The sequence below is a fragment of the Haliaeetus albicilla genome, chromosome 26 (genome assembly GCF_947461875.1).
Source record: "Haliaeetus albicilla chromosome 26, bHalAlb1.1, whole genome shotgun sequence".
Taxonomy (NCBI): Eukaryota; Metazoa; Chordata; class Aves; order Accipitriformes; family Accipitridae; genus Haliaeetus; species Haliaeetus albicilla.
Genome location: NC_091508.1, coordinates 3057857 through 3068105, shown reverse-complemented (window position 1 = coordinate 3068105; position 10249 = coordinate 3057857). Strand labels below are relative to the sequence as shown.

General features: G+C 52.4%; 1 long non-coding RNA gene across 1 annotated transcript; it reads right to left on the bottom strand.

Annotated features, from left to right (window-relative positions):
• Positions 1-1130: 1130 nt before the first annotated feature.
• LOC138682157 (uncharacterized) lies at positions 1131-9965 on the bottom strand. The gene is made up of 2 exons (XR_011322336.1): positions 7509-9965; positions 1131-7086 (listed from the first exon to the last, which is right to left on the bottom strand). It is a non-coding gene; the product is annotated as an uncharacterized lncRNA (long non-coding RNA).
• Positions 9966-10249: the final 284 nt, after the last annotated feature.

The following is a 10249-nucleotide window of genomic DNA, read 5'->3' as shown; positions in this document are numbered from 1 at the left end:
GGAGTCTTGGAAAAAAAAAAAAAAATCGGTATTGAGGGCAAAAATCAGAGAGGGGAGAGGCCTGGGCAAGCGCAGCCCGTCCACGCTCGCCACAGGACCGTGCTTCGCCCTCCTGGACGCACGGCCTGGGAGGGAGCAGGGTGCTCCGTGACCAGAGCCGGGGGGGCAAACGTCTGCAGGCTGCTCCGGTGCTCCCACGCAAAGGCTTTTTATGGACATTTCTGGTTAAATCTGCAGCACCTTCCCGTGTGGTCTTTTTGCCCCTGTGGTAAATCTTTGTTTTGAGATATTAAAAGAATGCAATTATTTCCCAAAGCAGCCAAAACAAAAGCTCTTGCCCAGCTCTGGCATGTGTGAGGACACACCGTATTGATTGAAGAAAGAGATTACAGCATTACTCATCCCCACACTCAGACCTGGATTTTCCCACCAATTCCAGCAGCTCAGGGCAGCCTGGCAGGGTGAGGCAGAGCAGGGGCTCGGGACCATCTGCGAGGGATGATTTAATCCAGCACCAGCCCCTCTCTGCCCGCTTTGTGTCCCTGAGCACAGCGGTGGCACAGGCTGGAGCCGTGCAATGGCCCAGCACCCGCTCTCAGCGTACCATGGCCGTGCCATGTCTTTGTCTGGATGAGACCCAGGAAGGCGTCACAGTCCCCTGGCTGGTCTTGCAATCTGGGTATCGGAGGAGTGAGATTATAAAACAACTTGTTGAGGACATTCGCCCTGCAGGGTAGCTGTAACAACAGGCACCGGCATCCAGGTCATGCAGACGGCCGTGCACCGAACTTTTGCTCGCCCGTGGCTGTGATCTGTCTCCGTGCTGGAAGGACGGCGTATTAGCTACCAGTTCGACACAGTTAGGACGCACAGGTATCTCGTACTGCCACTGTCCCTAATTTTTATTGCCAATGGCCGTGTGGCACCTCTGTTCCTCACAAGATGTCAGAGACAAACAACTTCTCGCAGCTTCAGACTGGTCCTGCATCCTTTCCACCCTCAAACCGCCCCCCCCCAGCTGAACATCCCATAACCCATGGGCAAATCTCTCTCACCATTTTAAAATTAGTCATCTCCCACCAGTATGGAGAGGGATTGTCCAAAGGAGATACTGTGCTGAAGCAGTGAGCTGCAGTAATGAATTATTTACTGTGCAGTAACAGGAGCTGCGTTTCAATCTGCAAGTGGCCAGCAGGACCCATAGGGAAGATAAACAAGGAGTAGATGAGATTAACTAAACTGCTGTAATTTCAATGTCAAAGTAAACAGATAGGATCCTGTTCAGGCACAGCCCAGAGATTGCAGAAGGGTTGAAGGGGGAAGGTACAAACCTACCTTATTGCAATAAACAAAGCAATTTCACTTGACTAAGATGAAAGTGTCTGTGTCTCCTGGGCACCGCCAGCCCGCAGAGTAATGCTATCGGCAGCTGTGGGATCACTCGTGGTTTAGCCCACTGGTCCAAGAAAGCACTTGAGCACACATTTAACCTTAAGCACGTGTTTAATACTGCCGTTGATTTATAAGGATGCTTTCCAGAGGCTTTCCCCGTGATGAAAGGAAGCAAGCCTTGGGTAGCTTCTCTTTATGTTTCTACCAGATAAATTCTTTTCTGCAATTTTCTGTGTTGTCGTTGATATGTAGGCTTAGGTATGCTTTTGTTCTAGACTGGCTCAGGAAGCCTATTTTAATGGAAATGTCAAGGGACACAGATCTAAGTCCACTGGAATCCACTGATAAGGATCCTCTATTGTAACAGTATTGCTACTGCTTTCTCAACAGTGGGGAAATCCACTAAAATTCCCCCTGCCTCCCCCAGCTGCAGCCTTAGAAATCCTAAACAGGGTTTCTCCAGCGGCAGCCCTTTGTACCACAGGCCCCAGTGCATGTCCGCTAAAACCAACATGAAAGTCAAGAAGGAATTTGGCTCGATGTCAGGTAAACCTGCTCAAAGCTAGTCTAATCAACTGGATGCTTTGTCATAACGGAAGCTCTGTTTACTTGCAGGCTCCTAACTTTATATTTATTTATTTATTATTTTAAATAAATGCTACAGCATTACCTCAGTGCTGGAAACATCCACGTCGTGGTCAAAACCTACGGCTCCACTTTTAGACTCGGTGGCAACCGGCTCTGTTCACCTCTGCTCGTGGACTAGTAAAGGAAAAACTTTCCCCAGAAGATACGCTTACAGCAGTGAGCCCTCCAGGAGGGAAGAGCTCCACTAGGCATCAAAATGCCAAAGACAACAAAAAGTTTAATGATCGCCTCTCCTTAGTGGTCTTCCAAGCTGGCAGCATTCCTCACCTGCTGCTGGGTAGTGCTCAGGCAGGTGTGAAACCCATTCCTCCTCGGAAAACACTAAGGAAACTGGTTTTGCTCTGATCCTCCCAATTGGGTGCCCCATCCATCAGCAGAAGAAGGGAAACACATTAGCACCAATAGGAGCCTTTTGAAAAGTAATTTATGGCCTATCACATCTAATGATTACAGCAGAGGCCACCTCTGCCCCCCACTTCCACCGCAGCTGTGCATTACACCAGCCCGCAGACTCCAGCCATCCCCATACGTCTGCTCTGGGTAAAGCCAAGCTCATTTTTTCTGGCTTGATAGCTACTCGGTGGGCAGATTTGCGCCCAGGCTAGTCATTTCGAAGGATCGTTTTGCAAAACTCCATTACCCTGGTAATGTTTGCACCGTGGTGCTCGTGAACCCAGGTCCTGCCATCTCGCCTTATCGCTGCCAGCAGAGGCAGAGGCACGGCGGGGTGAGTGGAAGGGAGCTCCCTGCTCTGTGGAGCTCTGGAGATAAGGGATGTGCCGCAGCCAAGGATGGATCACGGCTGGAGAAAGCAGAAATATCACCTCATTCAGCTGGACAGTGTAGAAAAAAGCATCGCTCTTGGAGGGGCTCCACACGTAGAAACGTGAGTGATGATGAAACATGCCAAGAAGAAAAAAAGAGCGAAGCAAAACTGTAGTTAGGAATGACCTGGTTTGTGTGCAGCGTGCGGGCACGGCCCTGCCGGGGTACAGCCTGCGGGGAAGGACAGGCTCCCGGGTTGGTATTCTGCTCACTCTGCAGCTGAACCAGCCACGGAAGGTCCCAGAACCTCATCTCCTGGCCACTAGTACGGAGCGAGCCACCCCGGGTCAGTGACACACGCCTCCTTTAACCATTAGAGTTATGAGCTCTTTAGTCCAAACTGTGACGAGGCCAGGAACCAGCCGCTTCAAAATATGAACTTTTCTTCTTTGGATTTTTAATCGTCACATTATCAGGTGAGAACCTGGCCATCATCGTTATACGGTGTTTACTTCAGAAATTGCTAGAGAGATGTGCAGTGGTCTGAATTACACTTCAGTCTAAATGTTTGTTGAATAAAAGCCAAAATGGCAACCCCCATCCGACTCAAGCCATGTACTTCAGTCACTACAACACACATTAACCCCTATGGCTGAAGCCCCCACTGAAAACCAGCAAACCCCAGACAAGGGGGAGCAAGGGCTGAGCAGGGACTCGCACACAGTTTTCTCTTATACTGGTGAGTTTGGAGCAATTCTCTGGGCTTTGCTCTCCTCTCGCATACACGCCCACGGCTCATTCTAACACACAATTAATGGGAGTTCAATGCACAGATCAGCAATCACAAGTTACCCACACCAAGGAGAGAAAATTTTACATATCTGATAAATAAAATACATTCTTATATATAGTATTCTTCTATTATACTGTCTCATTCAAGGTCCCCCTACTACAGATCAAACAGATTGTAGAAATCAAACAACCCAGGATGCCCCGCGATACATTCCCAGGCGCTGGAAGACACGGCAGGGAAGGTTAGAGCCTGCGGCAGCACATGGGGCTACGGAAATACTGAGGCATTCATAAAAAAAAAAAATAAGCAAAGTCCCCCCAGAAAAGCTGGAGCTTTTATTTTCAGAGCAGGAAGCGTCTGTATTTCAGGGTAGTGACTCGATATCCGTCCCAGTGCCGGCGGATGCCGATGGAATGGGTTTGTCTGCTGGCAGCGGCCGGGCTGGCTCAGCTGTGACTGGGCAGCTGGTGTCCCTGCAGGGCTGGGGACCGAACAGGGCCAGGGCAGCACATACAGGGATGGCAGCAAGAGACAGGTCCGAGTGTTTCCTGGTGCCACTGCAGCTCCGGCAGCATGGAGGAGCTCTATTCCCAGCTATCCAAAGACAAATTCAGCGCTGAAGCTGTACGACAGCATTCACACAAAAGCACGCTGGGTCTCCTTTGGGGAAGGGTTGGTCGACTGATGGCCGAAGGGCAGCACTGACCCCAAACAGCATCTTCCTCCCATGGCCAGGACCAGCCGAGCAGAGCATTGCTGTGTGTGTTATGGGCCCACGGCAAGGTACAGGAGTCATTTCTGCTCCGCAACCAGACCTGTTAGAGGTTGTTCTAAGGAGGTTTCCTTATGCAGACAAAGTCTGCTCAGGGACAATAAGAAGCGATGCTTTTTGGCAGAAGGACCAGCGCAGCCATGGGCACTGCTGTGTCGGAGCAGCCACCGGCACTGGTACTGAAAAGCCTGGCTTTCAGTAAACACAACTTCGAGTATCGGGAGTTCAGGCGAGGACACAGCAGCAGCCAGCTCCAGGATCTGTTGAGCCCCATTAGGTAGCTGGAAAACTACAAGAGCTCAGCTGGGTTTCAGATAAAGGCGCACAGAGAACAGACCGCAACTGCTGAGAAGGTTGGTGGGCACAGGGCTCCTGTGAAACCTGAGGGCTGGCTGGGACAGAAGGACCAGCCTGTAGCTTTTTACAGCTTCCCAGAGACAGGAGGAGCTGGCTGACATACCTACTGAAGATCAGTAAGAAAGAATGCCACAATGCCACGTTCAAAGCACTTGGTGTACTGAAACGTGATCCCATTTCAAGGCAAGTCTCTCTGAGAGCTAATACATATATTAAAAGAAAAGATACCGCAGGCAATTACCAATCCATTCTCAAGATTGCTGACAACAATTCTCCAAGGCAGGTTAAAATTACTACATATTTTGGAAAGAAAGCTGGGTTGAAAACCAGTTATTTTATATTTATTTGCTTTATTTCTAAAAGATTTCCTTTGCACCGCCATCTACAATTTAAAGGCCAGGTCCAGCAAACGTGCTTTGACATCAACAGGTCTTCTACACTGAGGTCTAAGCACACCCCTTAAATACACTACTGAATCGGCATCTAAATAGGTTTTCAATGTCAGACAACAGACACCAGTAATCCTGACAATGTGAGATGAGGTAGACCGTTCACTGAATTCCCTGCCCCTGAAGAACAAACACCACAGTTTGTTTTCAGTTGGCCTTGGGAAGCCCTGCCCAACGTACCAGGGCAGCAGCAGCCAGCCGAGGCCACAAACTCTCTTCTCTGTGAGCAGGAACGACCCCAGCCACGGCAGCAGCTCCTCTGGAACAAAGCAGGGAGGAACGACGCAACCCAAGATGCTGCAATGGGACATGGTGCGTGTCTACCACCCACTGAGCTGGGGCAATGTGTGAATCCATGCGACTACCTCCCCGAAATCTCTTGAAGCAGCTCTGTTTGTCACAGCTGTGGCTCAGACAGCAGTACCTGCTGGAGATGACAGTGGCTGACAGGTATGTGCTCTCGTAACACCGGACAAACCCAGCCATAGGTGCAGCCCGTGGCGTGAACCTGCAAGCTGCCTGCTCCCCGACCTGCTCACCGTGGTGGCAATTTTGTTGGCTGACATCTCCCAGGAGCACAGCACAGCTGCAGCCTTTGCAACAGGGATAGCACACGGGGCTGTGTGTACATCACACATGAACCCGGTCCCACGGACGTCCGTGCCAACTTACACATGTGCTGGCGGTGCAGGGCGTCTGCACGCACCGAGTTGTGTGTGCACCCACGCCAACACACACGACTTTCCTCTCTGTGCATCTGTATAGGTACGCGCACAGGCACACACATCTCGCAGCACAGGGTACCTCTGTGCCATGGCCAAAGCTAAACAGCCAAACCATTCCGGAGAAGAAAGGGGTTTGTCATCACCCCTTGCCCCGAGAAGTGGCCGTCTGCCCCACGCAGCCACGGAATCTCACCCTCCACTGCTGGCAATTCCCATCTAAGGCCCCGTTCCATGGGGCTGGCTTGATCATTGGGCTGGACCTCCCGGCTGAGGCTTTATCTTGTCCCTCTAGGCACAACAAGCTCCACCAAGTATCAGTTTCAAAGATGGAAGCACTTAGAATCATCTACTGAAAAGCATAGGCAACATGCATCTGGGGAAACAAATGCTGCAGCTATCTAATCCCTAGAGATTCACTGCAGAGCTCAGGGAGCTGCAGCAGTGCGAGCAAGAGCAGGATTCAACCCCACAGACATCTCCTTGACTGACACTGTGCAGCAGCATTACAGACTATCTGCCTGGGAGACCCAAGAACAGAATTCAGCTCGTGTCATAGCTACTGCAAGGTGTCTAGGCTCAGAGGTGATGCCTGTTCATGGGAACGAAATGCTGGAGGAGATGCATAACATCCTTTTCATATCAAGTTATTTGCTAGATCCTTATGCCATCAGCTAGGATCCCTGCACAACCCAAAAAGGCATTTTGGAGCCAGCCTGTGATGTCAGCAGCATAGTCCATCACCACCTGGGTAGGGCACCCCCCCCAGCTCCAGCAGAATGCCTGCCAGGAGGTGCTGGTCCAGCCTGGGCTCAGCCCATGGATGCCATCTGCCGTTCAGAGCATTGGGAGGAGACTGGGAGCCCATCCAGCACTGCTCAGCCCAAACAAGCACAGCACTTCTTAAAAACAAACAACCCTACACACACAGTCAGGGTGCATCTGATTCACCTCCCTGCTCCCCAGCCTTGGCTCAGGGTCACATCTCCATCACCTGGAGGGCAGGCACAGCCCTTTTGTTGCAAACAAAAGCAGATTATCTCCTGCAGTCTTCTATTTCCCACAGCAGTAGGAACAACACAGAACAGCACGATTCAAGGTGCAGTTGTGAGAACCATCACTGGAGACACTTAATCCTCCAGCTCCTGTCTGCCAGCATGCTGGAACTAGTGAATGCCACCATCAAGCCTGTAGAGGTAATGAGAAAGTTTGGAGGATTTCACCTGCTCCTGGAGGGAATCTCAACCCACTAGAAGGGTTTTCCCACGAGCCAAGAGGAGCCAGGGAAGGGCTGCTGGTTCTCAAAGGAGGCTGGGTGGCTGGCAAGAAGGTGGCTGTGGCTGGAGTCCCACAGCATCTCCTTCCAGTTGTTGATAAGCCCAGAAGCAACTTTAAATAACCTGGTGCTGCCTAACGGCTCGCTGCTGATTGCTGGACACCCATCATCCCCATGAGAGAGATGCCCTTGGTCCAGAGAAGATCCATGGATGAGCCCCCAGAGAAGTCCAGCAATAGCAAGGAAGCCCAGGAGGGGTTGGGGGTCAGGAATGGCATTGACCAAGCCATTTTTGGGGTGCAGTGCAAGTGCTGTGGATGGGACACATTCTTACCTCCGAGTCTCTGCCATCGGGTTGTTTTTGCTTAGTGCCATTCACACTGCATACATGGACATCTGGGGTGGATACTCAAATAGCCTGTTCCAGGGCAAGTGGCTGTAACAAACTCTGTGTTTTGAATTATGGGTTGATTTTCCCTGGCTTCTGCAGCAATCTCATTAAATCTCTTATTCCATGATTAATTAGCAGAGCTCCTCCAGCCCCACCTTGGGCTGCTCTGCCACCCAGCAGAACAGCTCAAAAGCATGCTTAAAAGTTTGAAACCTTTTCTTGAAGCGATCAAAGACAGTCTGAAAACACAGCCAGGTTCCTTCAGCAGGGGTCAGGCACTGGCAGAGCCCAGGAGGTCCCTGAGCCCCATTAGGGACCAGGCTGAACTCAAGCCACCAAAAGCCAGATCAGAGGGGCCATACCGAAGTGGTGGGCTCCCACAAGCAGAGCCCAGCACAGGGGCCAATCAGACCTACCCTCTAATCGTAGCTTTTGCCACTGACCACGTAATTACGGGTACGGCTTTTCTCACCTTCCTGCTGCCTGGTTACCTCTCTGTGTTTGCTAAGCCATTTATGATCTGCTGGTAAAAAGCAAATGACATTATTACTAGGGAAAGTGCTTCAATTTTTCAGGTACAGAGGCCTCCAAGTGGGTGTTATCTGGAAGCACGGTGCAGCGGAGGCATGCTGGAAGTGTCTGAAGTCTCAGCAGCTGCTTTTCCTGGCAGATTTTGGGGAGAAGCCAGCAGACAAAGCAGGAGGTGGCTGCAGAGTGCACTAGGGGTCACAGCAAAAGCTCACAGCTGCTCAGGAAGCCCCCCAGTCCCTGAAATCAGGATAGACATGGAAACAAACCCCTGGGAGAGCTGCTCAGGATGGGAACTACACCTGGAAAAGTCTAAATGACATCTAGGTTTCAAGCTCTTGTGAAAACTTGACTCTGCATAGCACCAGCATGGGGAAAAGCATCCCCAGCACCGCAGAGTGACCTGCTGCTGGCTGGGGAGACAGCAGCTCTGGGGACGGACGTACCAGGGATCTTGTTTGGTGATGAGAGCTTGGGTTTCACCGCAAAGGCAGCTGACCCGGATCTGCTTCTCACTATGCTGCAACTCAGAGAGTTCCTCTTTCTCTCCCTCTCTAAATGATGCTCAGCACATCCCCCCAGCTTTGATTACTGACCATCTCCCCCCAGCCTTGTCCCCAGTCCCCCATCTCTTCATTATGTCCTAGAGCAGGTTTACTCCCATGACACTGCTTTGTCTGTCACTCTCTCCAGCCTTTCTGGAGGGAGAAAGCAAAGGATCAGCCTCCAGCTGTGCTGCAGCCAGACAAAGAGAGCAGATTCCCCCTCCCCTTGCTCCAGCTTAACAAAGCCAGCCCAGCAGCACCGAACCCTGAGCCTCGACCAGCGCGGCCTCACTGCAACAAACAGGGCTCAGGGCTAATGAGAAAGCAAGAGCAGAGGAGCATCAGGCTGTGCTGTGTGTGGGAAAGGTTCCTTAAGGACAAAGGAAAACACTTCATTAAGAGCTAGAGACTCTCGGCTGTGCAGAGGCAGGTGAAATGGAGATCCGCTGCACTAGGAGACACAGGGTTTGTTCTAGAAGGGGAGCAGGCTCCCTCTTTCCTTCCAAGCCTCTTCCGTCCTCCTCCAATTTTTACAGTTCAAAGGGATGTTTTATGAGCCTTCTGGGGTCAGCAGACAGCACCCCCAGGGCTGCACACGCAGAGGGGTGCTCTTAGCACCTTCCCTCAGCTCTGCTAGACCCAGCAGACCTTTAATCATCCAAGGATGCTGTTAGACAGAAATGCCTGGCCCCGGTGCCCCGCTCACCCTTCCCTGCAGCCTCACCCCCCAGCAGATCTCACCCTGGAGCCCTGCTCGACTGCACTATGTCAAGATTGTCTCTGCTGGGCTCCGTGCTCCTCACCGGAGGCCTGGAACACAACCCAGCATTGCTGCGGGCAGCTCCTCCACCCTGGCCGGAGCTGCGTATCTGCATCAGGGGTAGAGCTCCTTTCTGCAGTTAGATATTTGTATCTATACAGCCTTCCAAAACACGGCGCCTGGACGAACAAAGCATCAGGACCACAGACGGGAACGTGACAAGGGATGGGGACAAACACTGTTGTGCCTATGTACACGGCCTGGGACAAGCGGGTGGGATGTAAATAATTAGCGAGTAGGTTATTAGCTGCGGAGTTGGTGCCTTTCCCCTTTCCTCTGAGCTACGCAGCACTTTGGGATCAGAGAGAGGGGACTCGGAGCCGACAGGGCTGCACTTCAAAAGGAACCACTCGCTTCCTCGCAAATACCGGCAGACAGGAACGGACATCCCTCTCCGCGAAGGGGCAGGAGCCGGCCCCAGCCCAGTCTCACCAGAGGAGTGATGCTCGGAGGAGATACAGGCAGAGGAGCCGGTCCCTGACCCCCCCGGGGAGCCCAGCTCGGGGGTTTCCCGTCCCCATCCCCATCGTCCCCATCCCCATCGTCCCCATCCCCATCGTCCCCATCCCCATCGTCCCCATCCCCATCGTCCCCATCCCCATCGTCCCCATGCCTGCCGTTGCGGCGGCCGCCGCACGGTGTCCTCGGTGCTCCGCAGCGGCGGGAGCGGGTCCGGCCCCGGCGGAGCCCCGCAGCTGCCCCCGGGGATCCCCCCTCCTCCTCCAAACCTCTCCCTGCAGCCCAGGAACCGCTTGCAAAAAAGAGGGATGGGACACCGCGGAAAGGAACAA